Source organism: Ambystoma mexicanum, chromosome 3p (assembly GCF_040938575.1).
Source record: "Ambystoma mexicanum isolate Mex_15411 chromosome 3p, UKY_AmexF1_1, whole genome shotgun sequence".
Taxonomy (NCBI): Eukaryota; Metazoa; Chordata; class Amphibia; order Caudata; family Ambystomatidae; genus Ambystoma; species Ambystoma mexicanum.
The window spans coordinates 660,290,278-660,311,845 of record NC_090925.1 but is presented as its reverse complement, the minus strand read 5'-3'; positions in this window follow the sequence as shown (position 1 = coordinate 660,311,845).

Sequence of the window (21,568 nt, the reverse complement as noted above, 5' to 3'; positions counted from 1 at the left end):
ATGACAGGCGTCATTGTGTGAAGCCACTTTCCATTTATCACATGTCACTTCGTATATTATTGGTAATGTGTTGGCCTTTTGCTATTGCTTGCCATGTCATGGTGTGTCAAACAAGGGTGATGTGGTTTAGGAGGGTTTGGATGACATACCAGGAATTGTGATGGCCTGTTTCACAGGGGTGTGTGATACACACCTTGCATGTGTTCCTTTTGGTCACACACAATTGTTTGTGTTTTAGTAGCTAGGGATGCACACAATGTAGCACTTTCATGGCAACATTCTCAGGGTGGTAAGGTTGTGACAAGTGACTGTCTCATTGTCATCATTGATGGTCACCTGGTATGTGCCAGGCCTGTGTGCACTCCACAGGGGTGGGAGTTTAGGTGAAAAATTTAGCCACAAGCTGGGTCTGGGCTGCCTCGCCACATGCCCTATCCCCACCCATGGGCAGTGCCTGTGCCTGTGGTTGGGGATGTGGGGGCACCACCATGTCCACCGGTACACCCTGCCATGTAGCAACATTGTGCAGGACACATGCTGCCACAATTATCCTGCACACTACAGGGGGTGCATAGAGTAGCTGCCCACCAGAGCAGTCAAGGGAGCGGAAGCGTGACTTTAGCACTCCGAATGTGCGCTCCACTATGCCCCTGGTTGCAATATGTGCAGCATTGTATCTTACCTGGGGTGATGTGGTGAGGTTCCGGATTGGCATCATCATGTGGTTGCTCAGAGGTTAGGCACTGTCCCCTGGAGAGGTGATAATGGTTGTGATTATTGTGGTTTGTGTATTTGTCTGTGTGTGACATGCATGCATGTGCACGGGCATTTGTACTCGCCTAGGAGCCATGTGTCGCCATGCTGCCCAGCTTCCAGGGCCCGGCTCAGGGCGGACATTCTGTATATGAAACTGTCATGGGTGGAGCCTGGGTAGTTTGCATAGACAGAGGTGATGATTCCCTTTGCATTGCATACCACCTGCACGTTGATGGAATGCCAGTGCTTGCGGTTTCGATAGATGTGCTCAGTGGCCCTAGGTGGACATAGGGCCACATGGGTGCAATCTATGGCACCGAGCACTTTGGGGAAGTGTGCCACCCTGTAAAAGTCCTGGACTACGGCCTGCCTTTCTGCGGGTGTTCTGGGCATGTATATGTGCCTACAGACTGAGGGGCGCGCAGTCATGATTGCCAACACCTGGTGTAGGCAGCGTGACTGTGTGGCCTGTGAGACCCCCCCACTATGGCAGTAGTCCGCTGAAATGATCCAGTGGCCAAAAAATACAGGACATTGAGCACCTTCTCTAAGGGGCTCAATGCTTGGGAGCAGAGGGTGGGGGATGTAAGGTCATCTTCCCACTCCCTGACCAGGTCTAGGATGATACGAGGTGGAAACCTATACCTGCCATAGACCTGGTTGTCAAAAAGGCTAATCCAGGGGGAAAAAATACAGGCCCTGGCTATTCTCCTCCTCCTGCGGTGTCCCATGATCAGTGCTGTGACAAATGGGGCATTAATCGTAGCTGGATATACGTGTTTGTTGTTTGCGCGCACTTTTATACTGTGCGCGGGGTCGCTTACGCCTGCCTTCCTGTGGCGGACGTGTTGACGCCTGTGCATGTCTTTTTGCGAGTGCTTGTTTTCCATATTCGATTCCATGAATATGAGTTGTTCGTGTGCGTGTGGGCGTTCCGTGTATTTCCCTGCCGTACTTCCACAGTTACGCCTTCTTTTTCACGCGTTGTTCCCCATTCCGCGTGTTATGCCCTGTGTCCCGCCCCTTTTTTGGTGTGTGCGCCGACGTTGTGCGCTTTCCCTGTGCTTGTTGCGCACACCGTTTGGGTTGTTGCAATGATGTGTGCACCTGTGTGGGCCATGCACGGATTTGGCACACAACCAGTGGAAAACACGCGCAGGCTCTTCCTCGAATTGCACGCGTGCGCATGCGCTTGCTTTTTCACGTTTGCGCCACTTTGCGCCACTTTGCGGTAAGATTTTCGGCACCCATTTGTTCCATGAATCGGCCCCTTAGAGTCATTGCCCTTCAGGAAACTTGGCTCACTGTTGATTGTGAAATAGAAGGGCATAGTAATCATGTTAGTACTGCTATGCAAGGACTTAGGGGCTGGCCCAAAGATGGCCTACTAATCTCTATTAAACAACCTTGGAGTGGGGTTAGGCATATAGAATCTACTGAAATAGTGTTAGCTGTGACGGTCACATGTATGATGTCATCAATAGACACATTTGTTCTTGTTGATATATATAATCCCACTGACGCAAAATGTAGTAAAGAAAACATAGCTACGCTAACTAAAATTCTTGTAGAAATTGGTAATACCATGCCACTGATCATTGTAGGTGACCTTAATGTAAGAATTAATTTTATGTCTGAGGTAGTCATAGAGGAAAATCTATCCGAACCAATATCCAAAAACATTAATAGAAAAGATGATAAAGAATGGGTGATGTTGCTAAATAAATTTGAGCTTACGGTTTTGAATGGAAATACACCAGGTTACTGTGAGATGAATGTGACTCAGATTTCTGGAACCAGTATGAGTACTCTAGACTACATGATTGTGAACAAAAGAGCGTGATTTTGGGTTAACGATATGGCTGTGGGATGCAGAGAAGAAAGTGATCATCTCCCATTATATCTACTGCTGACTACTAAGACGACTACAAGAGATAAATATTTAAAAAAATGAGATATTGGTGTAAACTCAGCAGGGAATAGAATAAAATGGAGCCCAAGGAACCTAGATAAAGGTACTGCCATTGGCCAACCTCTGTTGGAGCAGTTTATCAAAATATGTGACTCAGGTGAAATGTATGATGCAGGTAGCACACTAAGTATGTTTGAACAACTGACTGAGCAGATAAAGAATGTGACTAGCACAAAACAGAGATATAAGTTGGTAAATGAAAGATGGAACATAGAACATCACAAGAAATTAGATAAAGCGATACAATTAAAAAGAAAACCTCTTAGGAAGAATATCCGAAATTGCATTAAAGAGAATGATGTGCGGGTCATAGATAAAATACGCAGATGTAAAACTGAGTATAGAAGATGGTTGAAATATCACTTAAAGAATAAAAAGAAGAAACATGGCTCTCGCTGGCACATGCATCAAGTAATAAGAATAGCTAAACTATGTGGGATATCATTAATGAGAGAAAAGAAAAGACAATCCCCATGAACTGTGTGCTAGAAAACAGATGGACTACTCACGTCATAAAAACAATAGGTACCCTTGGGAGCGATGAAAACTAATATCAGCTTAAAAGAACTATATGGAAGAGTAACTATACAGTAGATTCCCTCATCAATATAATTAAAATACTACCTAAGTCTAGAGCTGCCGGTCCAGATAGTACCTGCAATGCTTTATTACATCAGTCTCCTGAAAAATGGGCCAAGGTCCCAAACATTGTCTTTCAGTGGATAGGAGTGAATGGGAGGATACCTGATACATGGAGGAAGAGCATCATATTACCTATCTATAAAAAAGGTGATTGTAAAGATCCGGCCAACTATAGGCTGCTAGCCATGCTGGATATCCCTGCTAACATTTTGCTGATTGAATTGAATCAGTGGATATCCAGTTGTGAGATTTTACCGGAGTATCAATCTGAATTTAGAAGTGGGTCCTCTACTGCCCATAACATAGCTATTCTGGTAAGCGCTATTGAGTACTCTTGGAAGAATCGAGGGCTGCCAGTGTGTGTAGCATACATTGACTTCTCGACTGCCTTCAATACCACTGCACGAAGTAAACTATGGGCCAAATTAGAGCTCTGGGGTATACCTGGCGGGCTGCCTTATATGATAGAGCTGCTCTATCAGGAAACCTCAGTAATACGGTTGGATGCAGAGGGGAAACTGTCTGAAAATATCCAGACGTCACGTGGTGTAAAGCAAGGGTGCACACTGGCTGCCACCCTGTTTAATTTATATCTGGCAGATTTTCTTAGCAATGTTACTAATGTTCAAATGAACAACATTAAGTTAGGTAACCTTATGTTAAGGTGGCTGGTATATGCAGATAATCTCCTGCTACTAGATTACACACCCAAAGGCCTACAGGCAAAATTAGATGAATTAGAAAAGTTTGCTATGGTAAATAATTTTGTTATTAATATTGGGAAAACTAAAATCATGAGGTTTGAGACGAAACAGCTTAACAAGAAAAGGTATAATGGCGGGTGGTCACTGAATAAACAGCCGATCGAAGTGGTCAATGAATATAAATATTTAGGAGTTATTATGGATAATAAACTCACACTGAAAAAACATTGGTCTGAAACTAAGAGAAAATGCATGATTGCAACAATAGCATTAAGCAAGTTTGTTGGAAGTCAAGGCAGTTTTTCGGTAGAAATGGTTGTCAAATTGTACTCTGCTAAAATTGTCTCCTGCCTGATTTATGGAGCTGAAATCTGAGGAAATCAATTTAGAAATGAGCTAGATAAGTTTGAGGCAAAAATGCTGAGCATACTGATGCGGATTTCTAAAACTCTGCCCTATGAATATATATTATTGGAATGCGAGTTAACTAGTGTAAGAAGTAGAGTGCAATTGTCAACAGCCATGCTATATGTTAAATTGACTTGGCTAGCTAACAATACTTTTATGGTGCGAATGATGGAGCAATACGATGTGATCGATACCAAAACTCATTTTGCAATGATAGATAGGTGGAGATCAATCTACCTCAAACGGACCAATAATGAGGGCTTTTGCTGGCTGCTATACTCTGGCCCAGATAAAACGCAAATTGAAAAAAACCATATGTGATATTGATCGAGAACAAAGAATAGTGAATCTGGCAACTAAATCCAACATATTTGTAGAACATTTGGCGATAAGAGAGACTAAACCTAACTATCAATTGACGTATCCTGATTGCTCCACTATCCACTGGTATTTGTTGTTTAAATTTAATTCTTGCGATGTCATGGAAATACTAAGACCAAAGGTGGGCATTTCACGAGATACCAGGTTTTGTCGTCTCTGTCGAATAAATACTTTAGAATCGGCATACCCCATAATGTGTGAGTGTGAAAGTCTAGACAAACTACGCAGAAATATCTGATGGCCTATGATAATTCAATGTATAAATGTAATATGCATACTGTGTGGAGGAAGTTATTAGGTGAGAATGACTTGAATTTAATTTTTTATTTAATTAAATTTTATGTGATGATTTTAGAAATGTTTTAAAGAATTATCGAAAGATTTATTTTATATTATTAGACGAGTGTGGATTTCCATGAAGTGTTTTTAAGATGGAAATGTTTATGATGTGATGTGCTTAAATATGTAAAACTTTTATTGTTGTATGCATATTATAAATAAATAAATACATCTCTGTATGCATGCAGTGTGCAAGTTGTCACAAATGAGCAACAAAGCTGGTCAATGTGAACAACTGCATTGTCTTTAACATATCTTTAGCTGCCTCCATAGCACAAGCTTTCCAGATAGAGAGAAAGAGAGAAAGAAAGAGAGAAAGAGAGAGAGAGAGAGAGAGAGAGAGAGAGAGAGAGAGAGACAGAGAGACAGAAAGCCAGAGAGACAGAGAGAGATCAGGATTGGATTGTTAGTGGGTGGACAATCTAGAAGAGAGAGGTCAATACTGCTACAAGCCAATCAGAACTCATGAGGTTGTACCTATTGAGACATTGGAACTGTATGCATCCTGCTGCCAAGATCTGTGCATGATATAAAATACATCATTAGAGGATCTGCCATTTGTGCTACTCTGTGTTCATCTCATATCCTTCGCTATATCCTGAATACATCTGAGACATTCCAATGTTCAGATGCCTACAGTAGGCATAGCACACCTTGTAAAAATAAATGTATCCATTGATTTGTTTTGGGCTAAGACCGTACATTGGATCATATATAATGGACACAGAGTTACAGCTTTAGTCTCAGTTGAAGTAAGAGTTGCGGCATGTGGTGTACTAGTGCCTTGTTCCCCAGAGCTAGCCTCTGCCTCCTGGCTGTGCCCTGATTCACAAGAGTTGTTTCTGGATCCGGCTCATCTACTCTGTACTTCAGTGCCTGATAAAGGTGCCTCAGACCCATGGCATGCTACAGTCAACCAGAAACACGATCCCCTTGAAAGTTGGAGCAGGGAACTTAAAGGTTCTTTAGTTCATTTTCCTATTTTTTTGCAAGTATCTAATATTTCTGCAGGGTTCACTTCCTATAAAATGTAGTGACTTAGAAAAGAAACATGGCATTTACTTTATTGATAAACCAAAGGCTACTGTGTTTTTTTTATTTTTAATAGGGGCTATGTTTACTAACGCAATCAAATATACAGATGTGTACTGGAACAGCAGCCTGTGATTTAATATTAGGGCTGGGTGGAAAGTAAAATCCATTGAAGTATTTATTACATCCTTGGTTGTGGAAGAATCTCTTGATTAGGCCTTGTTTCAGTGATTTTTCTGAACTCGTGACATGGTGTAGCCCTTCCCTTATGTTCCCCCAAGAGTTGGTATTAGTGTTGAGGGGCTTGAGCATTCCAAATCTTGCAGCAGTTTTTCTTTTTCTGCTATAGGCTGCTCTTGGCATTATGGCTGTAGACAACCCGAGGGTCTCTTTATTGTGTCATGTATTCAGGACTTAATGGGAGAAGTATGCTTTTGTCCGATTGCTGGTAGATTCTGGCATGGATTTGGCAGAGTATGTCAACTTCCCTGGAGTTTGAATTCTGACATGTTTTTTGCTTGTTCTTTTAAGGCAAGTCAGTTTCAGGTTTTACCACTTGTTGGAAGGTTTTACTTGCAACTTATTTTCTTTGGCTCCAAAAGGGCCAGATAGCCATAGTTAGGCTAAGTTCTCAGTAAAAGACTTGATGTATTATGGATGGACAGTAGTTTCTTTCCACTTGTGCATGTACAGATCCTTGAAGGTAGAACTAAAATGTATTTCTGCAACATGTTATTGTTATAAATAAATAAAATACAAACATCTCCCATTTTGGACCCTCTGAGTAAGATTGCAAGCCTTTTTAGTATACATAGGATCATATAAATCAAACTTATTGGCAGGAAACTCAGCTACTTGTTTACAACATACTGTTAGTTTGAATCCCAAATCTAACAAGGTACCGGCACAAGCATACATAAGAAACAAAATAGCAGATGACATAAATTCAATGAGGACCCAATTAGTGGAGCTGCTCCTTTTAGGTAGTTCAATTCGTATAATATCCTGAATGGTTTAAAAAAGGACTATCTAATCAGGGAGTTAGTTCCTCAAGTCTAAACAAGGTTCCTAAACCATATTTAGTTTTGGGTAACCAGATGCAATTGCAATCTGGCAATGCGCCATCAACCACCAATGTGGAATTTGACCGGACTAAGGCAGGTGATGGTTCTGGCCTGTGGTTCGAAGCCTCCAAGTAGGTCCAGGGAGCCATTCTGACTCAATTTAGAGCAGAGTGCATTATTATTATAAATTATATTTGCATGTAATGTCTCTGGAGTGTGATCTAAAATATTATTTATTTATTTGAATTTGTATAGCGCACTACAGCCCAAAGGCATTGACACGCTAAAGAATTTCTAATTTACTGTTTATACATCTTTATAAAGGTCCTTTCAGGGTCACTTGTCTCGTTGTTAGGATGCCCTGTGCTTGAATAAATATTGTTCCAATGTAAATAGGTGAGGCTACTTGACATTTCTTAGTACACATAGATGAGGGTCTATGGTCTTCATTATGAACAATTTCTCCTTTCCTGCTTTTTGTAAGTTTACTGACAGGCTGAGGATGACTCTGTTTTCCTTATTTGCACGTGATACACTGTTCAGCATGGATATTTCACTGCATAAAGCTTCAAGTGCATCTTCCTCACTAGTAGCAGCAATGTTACAATAGTGTTGGATCTGGACGGTAGGTATTAAGTTTTCGAGAGCTTTCACGTAAGGTTTCAGAGATATGTATGATTTGGTCAGCCAAGTAGGTGTTTCCCATACTTTGAGATGGATCGATAAAGATTAGCTTTTCATTGGCATTTGTTGTGCCCTTCTGGATGTTGGCATCAGAGCTAGAATCAAGAATAATGTCCACCACCCTTGCTGTAATAAGTATCAAGTCACTCTGCTATGCGCCATATTTGTAATAAGGGTAATTAACACATCGACTTTCATCAATATCGTATTGAGTAGGGACTTGCTGGTAAAATCTTCCACAAAAGAAATATTTTTGTGGAGATCGAAATAGAATCTTTCTCACTCGAGGAGTCAGAGCTAGAGAACAGTGCTTCCAAATTGGGGCTTGCTTACTTGCAATTATGTTGTTAAAATTTGGCGGGACTGGTCCCAGTTCCACTTGGAATCTAAACAAAGATTTAATAGAGATCTATTATTATAGATGGATGTCGAAATGCCAGAATAATAATTCTTAAGTTCTCCTGAAAAATCAGCATTAATACTTTGTTTTGAAATCATTTCAGGCAGCACATCCGATGTTAGTTCAGGCAGCACCACTAAAGACGGTGTTGTTGCATTTCAGTGACATCTGTTTTACCATTTTTATCTTTCTTGTCTTGCTTTCAGTGTTGTACCTCATTAGGTTCATTCATAGGCTTAGAGGGACTCCGACAGTGTTAGCCCATTTTGTTTGACCCACTGCGCAAGTCCAGGCAATGCTGCCCTGGCGGTCTCATTTGTCTTATGTTCTTAAGGTTAGTATAAGGTTTTTACATTGATGCGTTGCTTACCGGTTTACTGTAGCAGAGGGAGAAACGATCCAGCACAAAGTAGGAGAGGTGATCAGCGAAGAGGGAGGATACAGGAGGATCACACCAGACCGGGTCACCCAGACCCTGCCATAGGAATCAATGTATTCTTGAACAAAGGCAACATGGCCACTGTGAGCCTCTTGATTAATTTTGCTTTTCCCCATTGTTCCTCAAAGCCCTGAGAAGTCCTTGCTCTGTTTCCCTCCCAATGATTGATTCTTGGGTGGAAGGACCACATATGGATCTGGCCTTCCACTTATAGACTGATAATAACCTTTCCAGAGACTGCTTGTTTTGGGTACACCCTAGGGGTGGGCCCTAACTGAATGGAGAGAGGAATCAATTTGTATTCTTGGTTGTGGGTGTCTGGTTTTGGCTGTGTTACAACGCCTGTGGTCTGCCTGAACCAGCCCTGGCTGAAACTGGAGTGAATCCAATGTATGCTCGGAAAGGTTGTGAGTTGCACCTGATATATATCCACTGTTTTGGGTGTCTGGTTTTGGATGAATGGCCTGAATGCCCGTGAGCCTGATTGGGTGCGGCCTGATGAATGCACTGGTGTGTGATTGGCTGACAGAGCCTAGATCTGAGTGAATGGTGGAATATGTGTATATTAGAAGAGCCCACACTTACCTCTTTGTCACCAGGAGTCAGAAGTCAATAGCTGGAAATGGAAGTCAGATGCATGGAGTTTCCTTGAGACGTGTATACTGAATTGAGCTGGAGGAAGAAGTTCTGCTGCTGTGAATTGACAAGATCCAAAGGCTGCTGCACTGTTTCAAGCACTAATTGAGAAAGAACCTAGACAGGCAACCTCTTCTCATAGCTATGAGGGGAGATTGTGCAAATGTTGTTCTTTACACAATGTGTCCTGGAAGCCATTCCGGAGTGCCTGCTGTCCTGTAGCGGTATCTTTGTGGCTCCAGAAGAAGAGCAACTGGGCATCTTGAGCTCAAGAAGTGCACAAGCATTGTCCAAGGTCCGGAGGCTGTTTGTGATGACTGGGAAGCCAGCCCGCAGTGTATCACCCAGAGCTTGCCAAGTTACAACCAACCAAATAAATCTACAAAGGGTACTGCAACCTCGACATCTGTCCACTTTTCCATTGCTGAGGAAGTCCAGAGTTTCCGCCTGCAGAGAAGTGCCTGCCGACGAGTTTCCCGACCCTTCACGTCGAAGATCAAATCCGGAGGGTCCAGACTTGGTGGAGGTCTGCAGTGCAGTCCAGTGTTTGATTCCAAATTGTCAGACACCATCCTGTCATCCATCCTGCGGCTACAGCACCGAAGAATTGACTGGTGAAAAATCACAAACTGAAGAAACCCAACACTTACTTCTTCCACTGCACTCGTCACCAGCAAACTTCACTGATGGAAACCAAACACCTCCTACTCAAATTCTAAGCCTTGTCGAGGTAGACAGTGAAGTTCAGCTTCGTGGGACATCCACAGCTGGCATAGCAACCTAACCCAGGATACCACTGCAGCATACCTACACTGCTGCCTTTTTGACACTGTTTGGTTCCATTCTCCTGCTTGACATCAACAAGCCAGGGACTTCTATTTCCAGAGGGCATCATTGAGTAAAATTGAGATACTTCAACAGTTTGCCTTCCAAGGAACCCTAGGTACTGAGACGAGGAATAGGGTCTTTCTCCTGCAGGGCTAACACAAGAGTCCTGGATTCATCTTGGGCCCAAAACTCCTGTTTCTTCACAGCTACTCTGGGATGCTGGGACCTGTGGAAATAAGAACATACAATGTACTGAACTTTTAAGAACTGGGCATTGAGAAGCATAACTTGACATTTACTGCAGGTTGCCCCACCACACAGAATTTCATTTTGAGTCTGAAAAGTAATCTGCCAATGTTCTAAAGTATGGCTTTAAGTTTAAACAGTGTTTAGTAATGTTAGTATATGTTATGACTTATACCAATTGGTGCATTATTGCTACACCTAAGAAAAACAGTGGTGCCACATAGTACCGCATATTATATGATCATTATTTGAATACATTTTCCAGAGCACAAATTGTGTTATTTATTTGTATATGTTCACCTAAATCTTACTGTATCTAATAAAAGAATTATGTTGACACATAACCTAGTGGGTGGACATTCCTTTGTGGGGGCGTGGGGATTCAATGTACCTAGGAACTAGCCTGCATCAGCTCTCTTGAGTCTCAGCCATGGTTGCTCATGTATTGCTACCCTTCGAGAGAGCCTTGGCTGGAGTGCCTCTATGCCTCTACCCCAACCATATAGTGGGTAGTAGTACAGATACCGCATCCAGTCTTTACACCTGTTTTAAAGAAGTGTTATGCATTAATTGCATTTTGTGCATAAGAACATTATTTTTTACTCACTCATTTATTTGATTAGATCTTTTTTTAGCAATGGTCAAGGCACAAACAAACCTCTAAAGAGAGTTCAACAATGATGATCAAATGTAAAATATTATATCTGTCGAAAACGTATTTCATTCTAAGTTCCCCCCCTCTAAAAGCAAAAAGCAATGTTATGCACATAAAGAACAAAACCAATAGACAAAGTGAAAATACTTCTGTCCACTGCAGTGGGTAGAATTCCTGTGTCTATGACTTTCAAACATACAAATAGTGGCAAAATACACATGCTTTGCAATGGAGCATAAAAGAGGAAAACACATCAATGTACAAAACAGTAAGGGAAAAAACAAGCACTTTAAAGCAACATCCATTCTACAAGATATCTGCTGATGTAGAGAGCTTGTAACAAAATACAATATTGATATTGATATTTTATTTCTATTGCACTCGTACACAAGTGTTTCAGAGCGCGACAAAGCAAGGGAGGCAAACAGGGGAGAACAAAACAGCGAGCTTACTAGGCCCAGTGACATTGAGAACGCACAAGTGCATGGTTAGGAGGGGGCGGGGGAAGTGCAGGGAAGCGGGAGAAGTGGAAAGTGCGGAGCAAAGGATAAACAGATAAATAATAATTAATAAATAAATAATAAAGGCAACAAACAGTGGTAGTACAACCAGCGATGGCAAGTACTGGGTTTAAGGCAACAGACAGGGTAGGTCTGATAAGTTAAGGAAGAAAAAGTGAGTGGGACTGTATGGGTACAGATACATACCCCAGTGCAAGGGGTGGCCCGTAGGCAGTGCAGGAGGGTGGCAGGGTGAGCAGGTACCTGGGCCCAGAGGACAGAGGGTGGCCTGGTGCAAGGTGCCCATAGAGAACAGATCAGCAGGGCAGAGGGGGAGCGAAGGTAGAAGCAAAGAGGAAGGTATTGAGGTGCTTCCGGAACCAAAGATTGTTCTCCTCATGTTTTAGAGTGGCAGGGAGGCTGCTCCAGAGGGAGGCCCCAGACAAAATAGGTGTTTTGATTGCCAGAAGCAGCTGCATTCTAGAGCAGTGATGGTTTGACAACACACTACACAGTACTTTTTAGGGTGCCTTCCTCTAGTGCATTTGTGTGTGAGCTGGGAAACGCAGAGGCTGTCGAGAAGGCTCCCCAGAGAACGGCGAGGTGGCGAGCAGAGTAGGCAGCAAATCATGAGCTGTGAATCATCGCAAGCAGCAAGATCAGTGGGGCTGTGCGGACAGATAGTACAGGGTGAGTACCTAACTATTTTGAGTATGCAGCAGCCCCAGAAATCCGATGGCACTACACCTACATCATCATCAGCGGTGTTTTCTCCGGTCACCCGTGGGGAACGGTGAAAAACAGAAAAAAGGCCGAAACGGTACCTTAATCTATAAAACAGCAGCAATACTTACCTGAAAATGATGCAAACACATATGAAGAACATTTTGAAAATGAGGAAGGTTGAACAATGTGATGTCATTAAACCATGAATGTCCAAAACTACATTTCAACACGAAAAAGTACAAGGAACAGTCCGGAACGATAACCTAATATATAAAACGGCAGCACAACTTACCTGAACATGATGCAAACACACACGAAGAACATTTTGGAAATGAGGAAGGTTGAACAATGTGCTATCGTTAACCCAATACTGCCCAAAATCTACATTTTAACACAAAAAAGTACCCAGAATGGTACCCTAATATATAAAACAGCTGTAAAACTCACCTGAAATCGATGTAAACACTCATGAAGAACATTTTGGAAATGAGGAAGGTTGAACAATGTGCTGTCTATAACCCATTCTTGCCCAAAAGCGAAATTTTAATACAAAAAAGTCCCCAGAATGGGCCCATAATATGTGAAAAGGCAGTTCAGCTCAACTGAAGATGATGCAAACAGACATGAAGAACATTTTGAAATGTGAAAGGTGTACCAATGTTGTGTTATTAACCCATTACTGCCCAAAATCTACATTTTAACATGATAAAGTATGCAAAATGGGCCGGAAAAGTACCCCAATATATGAAAAGACAGGAACAACTCAACAGAAAATGATGCAACCAGATATGAAGAACATTTTGAAAATGAGGGAGGTTAAACAATGTGCTGCTATTAACCCATTAATGCCAACAAACTACAATTTAACTCAAAAAAGTACCCAGAACTGGCCAGAACGCACCCTAATATATAAAACTGCAGCAAAACTCAATTGAAAATGATGCAAACACACATGAAGAACATTATGAAAATGAGGAAGGCTGAACAATGTGCTGTCATTAACTTATTACTACCCAAAATCAATGTTTTAACAGGAAAAAAGTACACAAACAGGCCGGAACGCTATCATAATATATAAAACTGCAGCAAAACTGACCTGAACATCATGCAAACTGACATAAAGAACATTTTGGAAATGAGGAACATTGAACAATGTGCTGTCATTAACCCATTACTGTCCAAAATCTACATTTTAACACCGAAAGGTACACGGTACAGTACCCTAATACATGAAAAGGCAGGGAAACTCAACTGGAAATGATGTAGACAGACATGAAGAACAATTTGAAATGGGAAAGGTGAAACAATGTGGTGTCATTAACCCATTACTGCCCAAAATTGACATTTTAACACGAAAAAGTACCTGAAGCGGCCCGGAACAGTACCTTAATATATGAAAAGGCAGCAAAACTCAACGGCAAATGATGCAAACACACATGAAGAACATTCGGAAATGTGAAAGATGAAACAGCGCCTGTAATTAACCCATTACTCATGAACATAGTCCATAGTGATGTGTCTGCCAGTACTCGGATATATGGTTTAGAACTTGGCAGTTAAAGGTATGGGGATCTGCTGTATGGTAGAAGGGCACAGTCTTATAACAGAAGTGCCTGAGGATACGGTGGAAGAATCTGGGCATTTGATGCTAAAGCTGGTAAATGATGTTAATGTTATGGTGTCTTGTCCCGAGGCACTATCGACACTTGTGTGGTCTTTTGGCACACTGGCAGATATGTAATTTAAGGAGTGTTGGCGAGGGGGATTGCTAGTGGGAGTGAGAGGGAAAAGAGCAAGAGAGTTTTGATGTACTGGTGCCAGCTACAGTTCAGAGAAACCAGTCACTGAGCATTGGTACATTTTCGGTTGGTAGCTGTCATGTGGTGGTGACATATGATTGTGCATGGGTTAGTTTCATGCTGGGTTGGGTGTTGTGAAGTGCATGCGGGTAGAGGTATGGTTGTGTCCAGTTCAGAGTTTGCAGTTGAGTATGCAAATTGTGATGGTTTTTAGTATGGTTAGTTAGAAGAAACACATGTCTAACTTACACAGTTAGCCTAAATGCAACATATGGAATGCGGATTGATGTATGATATATGATATATGATATTAGGTAATAAGAGTGGTGGGGTTCTACTTGAGTACACACCACTCTTACCATGTCAGTCAATGTAGGTTATCAAAATCAGGTGTCCATGGGCTAACAGGGCCAAACAGGGAGTGGAGCTGCTCCGTTGGGAGATGTCCTTAGTCAATGGCTGCTTGGGCAAGGCTGCCCTGAGACTCTTCAGGATGAGGGACACATGACTCGCTCACAGCCCAATTCAGAGGTTGCAGGCGGACCGGGGTGTGCAGGGGGAAGGTCAGGGATGGACTGGGAAAGGACCAAACAAGCAAAAAAACATGAATATGAAATGAAAGTGGAGGGAGAGGGGGCGGAAGCAGGACACACGAGCAAGGGCACTCAACAGCAATGTCTGGTAGGGCTGCACAAGTACAATCAAGTGAGTGAGGGGAGCACTGGCAAAGGAGAATACGCTCATCTCCTCGCTACCTGTTGGGACAAGTTACACGCTCAGGATAACATGGCTAGTCCTTTGGATATGCTTATGTTTATCTACATTCCCCTGCACAAGTCGACGACACAGGCAGAGGAGTGCAACATTGTGTGACAAGATCATAAAACGGGACAAGAGACCTGAGTTTTCTGCATCAGGTTTGGCTGCAATGAACACCCACATTCAGCGATGGCACTAAGTACAATTCACCAGTATCACTCACCACCCGCAGTGTAATAAATCTGCAAAGGCAAGAGACATTACTACTTCTGTAATAGCACAGATTTTATAACATTTAACCAAATATAAATGCATGAATTAACATTGTAAATAAGATACTATAACACGGTTTCCAGCTACCAATAAGACATTCATGGATGAGCTCTTTTTCACAATATAGGCCATCCCTTTCTTCAAACTGTTGGCCAGGCCACCTAAGTTTCTTGGGAGATCATCTCACTTGTAGGTTGTCAGTAAAACCTGCCTTCTATTCCTCTCAGTCTAGCACATGAGATATGCTGTTTGTGTTGTCTGACTCAGCTGTATCTGGCAAATATTGTGCTAAAAAGTCCCTTAAAACGTAACATAAACGTTTTTTCAAAGGTTGCCTGTAAACTTTGATGTTTGCTGAGATTTATTCAGTTTTTTCAAATGCGTGGTTATTCCCTAAATGCACTTCAGACATTTGTACAGACCACTAGGGAAAGGAGCTTAGTCAAGGCAAGACAAATGATGCCAGTCTTGGCATAGTCCCTGTCAGAGTATCATTTTTGATTTTGTTGATTTTTAACAAAGTTTACCCTTGAAACAGAGGGACCAGGCTGTTGTGTAATAGTCTTCTAATGGTGTAGATAAGAATTCAACAGTGGATGTTGCCCATTCTGGAGGATTCTTGAAAACTGTGTATTCAAATCTTTCTTAATATTCTGCTTAATCTCTTTCTCTGCACTGCAATATTTTTGATTCTTCAACTGTGATTTTGGGAAACATGATTTTCCACTAATTAATTCCATAGCTATCCACTGCGGTGCAACAGTCATGTCTGCAGGGAATGGTACAAGTGACCCACCACAAAATATATGTGCAAATACGCAGAGAAATAGTCAACAGCTGGATGAATCATGCTGAACTGGTAGATCATGAGGAGCATGGATTGTCCACTTGGACCAGTGAATATTGGATGCCATCTGCACAACTTTGAAATTTTGTAACATGTGTATGTACTTTGTGTGTAGAGTTTGATTGGATTCTAAAAACAGAATAATCTTCCACTTCATGAAAACCAGCATAATTACCAAGTGAGTATTTTGCACATTTGTGGGGATGTTCCAGATTTCCTTTGCCATAATATCTGATTTGATGCTAAACTCAAGAGCACTTGAAGAGAAGCCATGCAAGTCAATGGAATGAATTATGAATCAACTGAAAACACTCAAATGTACATGACATTCAGTGACATGTTTTAGAGAAGCACTAGTAAGCAAGAGACCATCAATGACTGTGTCAACCAGCCCGTTATCACCCAAGAGACACTTTGTGTCTTCAACGTTGATATAAATATTTTGAACTAGGACACTCTGCATGCCTGGATAACCTGGTATTAATTCCATGGAAGTGGCACCGTTTTGTTTCGTTGTTTAGGAAAGCTTGACTGTTGCAGTACACCAAGATCATACTTGTCTACCAGAAAAGAGGTCACCTGTTCTTTCTTGTAAACATTCTCATATGGGTTTAATTTTTTGGTATGTTTATTTTTTGCCTTAATGTCTTGCTGAGTCTCACCAAATTTAGTTTCACTCATCAGAATTGCGGCTAGAGTCTGCAGCCCATCTTTCTGTCTAATTGTTTTCCTTACAGATATGCCTTTTCTGAGATTCTTCTTGAGCTTTTTAAGAGAGTACACTTTTCTGACTTGAACTCTTACCAATTGACTTCTGTGCAATCAGAATGTGGTAGCATGTTCGCGAACTGTTGCAAGAGGCATGTTTCAACTCGGAATAACTTTACCAGATACGTTTTGTCTCGCAATCCAGTAACTATGAACCATCCAGACTGTGTCTGAATAAATACTTGGGTTTGCTTAACTATCAAGTCTGCTAGGCCGTTATATTTGATTTGCGCTCATAACCTTTTGATATTTTTACAGGTTCTTCATCATAGTGACCCTCCAATATAAAGTCCACTGTCTTTTCTACAGGTATTTAATTGAATGGGAATTCAATATCATCAGAACACTTTTTGCCACCATGCCTGTTTGACAGTTGATAATTCCCCATATCACACTGCCTCAACACTTCCTTTAGATAAAATGTTTGCAAAATGTAGGTTGTCAATACCATTTCATCCATGTTAACCTCTTTGTGCTTAATCAGTCTTTTTATCACTGCATTCATGCTTTCTGACACACTAGTTGTAACTCCGCTGGTTTTTGTATAAATGGCAATTGTTTCCAAGAGCCAACTGCCTGCCTTTATCAAGATGTCTTTGCTCAGTTTTTCTTCAAAATATTTTGCAAAAGAAGCACTCCATTTTGTCTCTAGTTTTCCCAACATTTTTAGAAAGTCTTTTTCACTTTTGCAGTCTAAGAGCTGTAGAAAATTACTGGTGTACAATTGTATGTCTGCTTTTCCTCCTTCATGACCTGAAACCCAGAATTCAACGTCTTTCAGTATGTGGTTCCAACAAACCCCATGCTTTCATCTTGGAATAATATTCTCTACAGATTTCACAATTACAGTTTCTCTGTCTGTTACTATAGTAATGGAACTCTGCTTTGCTACAAAAGAAAACATTTTTCATGAGCATTTGTTGTGTGTTTATCATGAATCAGTACAAATGGATTTTCCTAAAAAAGTAGCATTGAAATATTACATTGAACATATTAGTGGAGAGAGGACAAAATCACCTAATTGAAATGTTGTGTCATATGAAATTAGGGTTCTTGAATTCAACTTCATCACTTCCTCAAACCAATTGATAATGTCTGGAAGAGGCAATGGTACAATAATTTCGGCAACCAGAGAGTAATGGCAAATAAACCCTTCCAGTGCATAGTGATTCTCGTAGATGTTATATTAATCATCCTGATTGATACGACATTTCTGTTTCCCATACTTAAGCTTATTTTTGATTTGCTCTGTATTTTTCGGCACTGTAACTCTCATGTGGGTAGGGGCAGCATCGCATTCTGCTATCTTTTCTGGTAAATTTGAAGTTGGACCTAAATCTTTATTTTCAGCAATTTCTATCAGTACAGATGGCATTGAGAGCAACATGAGCTCTTAAGGGGTATTGTCTCATATTTCCATGAGGTATGCATGGCTCAGGTGTTTTGTCTTCACCTAGATAATGGACAATCACTTTTTCAACACTTCCATCAAGCCGCATCTGTAAAATGTAACTTCCTCTCTACCAAATCATCTTTGGAAGTATTTCTTCCACATCAGAGGACTGGCCCTCGGCAGAGCATGCCTTCCTTTTTGAATCCATTTATATTGATTACATCTCCAATCATCATTTCTATGCTTTTGTCCTTCATAACTGTATAGGAACACCTGCCCATTTTCTGGATTAGTTGCTGGAAGTATGGAAATATTGCCTTTTACTTGATACCTTAAAATGTTGAATACTTCTTGTAGTGAAAGCAGTGCTTGTTTGTTCTTATAAACTATACTGCACATTCTGGAGGAAAAAGGAAAAATATCAATTAAATTCAAAATGAACACTGTTTCCCTCACACCCTAAGATCATTACAAATATGCAAGCAGTGGGTTTGTTGCTCAAGAATGGAGACAGTGATAAGGGATGATGTCGGGACATACTGATAAAAGAAGGATGACTGGATGGTTCCATGTGACATCATCTATGCTGGAACAAATTCAAAGCACATCTTCACATCTGTGAAAAATACATCTTTTTTTATCTTTTTTGTATTATGTATTTTTAAATGTTTTTGTGGGGGGACTATATCTCTTTGCTTCTTTTTTTACTTATCTCATTCTTTTTTCTCTATCTATATTTTTTTTTAAAAACATAATAATTAAAAAATAATTTTGCAACTGAAGTAAAAAACCTGCTTTGAATGTACATGTTTCTTTCTAGACAAACTGATGAAGGAAGAGGTCTGGATATAGTGATAAATAAAGGATGTCTGGGTGTAGTGATAAAAGAGGATGTCTGGACATAGCGGTGAAGGATGGTTTCTGGATATAATGAAAAAGGAAGGAGCGCTGGACTTAGGGGCCTATTCTGATGGAGGTGTTAATGTGCTAATGGTGTAATTCACAGGTGAATTCCCATTCAGAATGTGCACCTGTTTTTTCCACCTATTTCCTATCTTTATAATGGGTCCTATTCTGCCATAGGTGTAATATCCCCATAGGCTTGTTCCACCTCTAGCACAATAGAGACGATTATAAAGATAGAAAATCGGTGTTAAACACAAGTGTGCGTTCTGAATGGGGAATTCACCCATTAATTACACTGCTAGGAAAATATGGCCCTATAGGCCATGGGGGTGTTACACTTCTTTTTTTTTATTTTTTTTTTTATTATTGACTTTAGTTTTGTAAAGAAAAACAAACTTTTTTGTCACATTCAATTCATTTGCACTCCCCAGCCCACGTCATGCCGTTATTCTGTTTTCCCTTGAATTAGGCAAGCGTGGGCATGATGGATCATCTAAGGTTAAACCCTGTTTTTTTTTTGGCGAGCTGATGATTTACAATAGTTTATGTCAGTATCATGTCCATAAAGTTAATCACGTTACAGGTTAGTTGTGCATTTCTTCCTGTTATCAGATACGACCACCATTCTTCCATATTGCCGTTTTTAGGGGAAAAGCGTTCGAGATGGAGGGTACGCTGTACAGAAATTTGTGTGCATTCGATTATGAGATGTTTGATTGATTCAGGTTCCTGCTTACAGAAGCGACAATTTGTGTCGAACGTCATGGGATCTTTTGTTCTTCTTTTATATAGCTTGGTGTTGGACAGGTTGAGACGAAGCCTTAGAAATTGATTCCGATGGTATTGCGAGGGAAACTTGGACAGATATTGCGATAGGTTACCTCTTTCCTGTTCACTCGGTCCAAAATCTAGTCCAGAGGATAGTGCTACACGCCTTTCCGCATTTTTTATCCACTTGTATTGCATGAATTTTGTTTTTGCCTGTTTTGGTGTCCGTAGTACCAAAGGCATTTTTATGTTTGCTTCTTCCAGAATGCTTAATAGATTTTCTTCCCAGCTTTTTAGCATAGATGCAGATGCATCAATTTTTTTGTTAGCCAAGATTGTGTAAGCAGTTTCTACCGGCACCATTCTGATTTTTCTCAGCAGTAGTATGGATTTCCATTGTAGGGTAGAGTGCAAGGAGTCTAGGCCAAGTTCGTGTCTCACAGCCACCATTGAGACACATTGTGGTAATTGAAGAACTTTACGCCAAAAACAACCTTCAACTTGTGCCCATAGGCTTGCTCTGATATTCCACCCTGTTTCACTTCCAAAACATATTGCTGGGATCACTTTCTGTAAGTAAAAGGTCATTACGGGTTGGAGTGAAAATTTCCCGTAGTTTAAATGTAGTTTGCGACCTTGTAGAGCGAACATTTTCATTCGCTGGGTGATGTCGTTTGTCCAGCTCCACTCTCTGATTGATCTATTGAATGAAACACCCAGGTATCTGATGGCTTCTATTCTTGCTAATGTTTCTTTTTCGATGTGCCAGTTAAACCTCGGTTTTTTTAGGTTATTTTCTGATCCAACAACCATCACTTGCGTTTTGTTTGCGTTTATCCTTAGATGGTTTTCTGTTAGGTAAGTTTGCAAAGCTGTTAGTGATCGTTGTAGACCTATTTCGGTGCAATCAAGCAACACTATGTCGTCTGCATAGATTATGTGTGTTACATGTGTGCCATTGATTTTTGGAGGAAAGCACCTCGTTTGAGCAAACGCTTCGGGTAGATCTGAGATGAAAAGTTTGAACAGAGTGGCTGCTAGTGGGCATCCTTGCTTCACACCCTGTGTAGTTGTTATTTCATCGGTTAATTCGCCTTCTGCATTTAGACGCACACGGATACTGGTTTTTGTATGTAGTGCCACTAGTGGGGCTAGTAGTTCATTTGGGCAACCCCATTTTTTCAGTTTGTGCCACAACAGGTTCCGGTTTATGCAATCGAAAGCCTGTTTTAGATCTATGAACGCTAAGTACAACCTTTTTTTTTGTTTTATTGCATTTAGTTTGGCCAGGTTTAATAGTGCTAAATTAAGTTCTACTCCGACTCCTTTGGTGAATCCAGTTTGTCTCTCATCATATATCTTATTCAGTTTTGCCCACCTTTCAATTTTTTCTTGGAGGAAAGTGGCAAATATCTTCCCCATCGTATCAAGCAGAGCTATGGGGCGATAGTTTGCAGGATCGTCTTTATTTCCTCTTTTAAACACTGGAACGATTATTGCTTTCGTCCATGAGCAAGGAATTTTAGATGTTCGGGCAATCTGGTCGAATAGCACCTTGATGAACTTTGACCAGCTTGTTTTGTTTGTTTTGAGCATGATATTGGATACTCCATCAGGGCCAGCGGCACGTGATGATTTTAGCT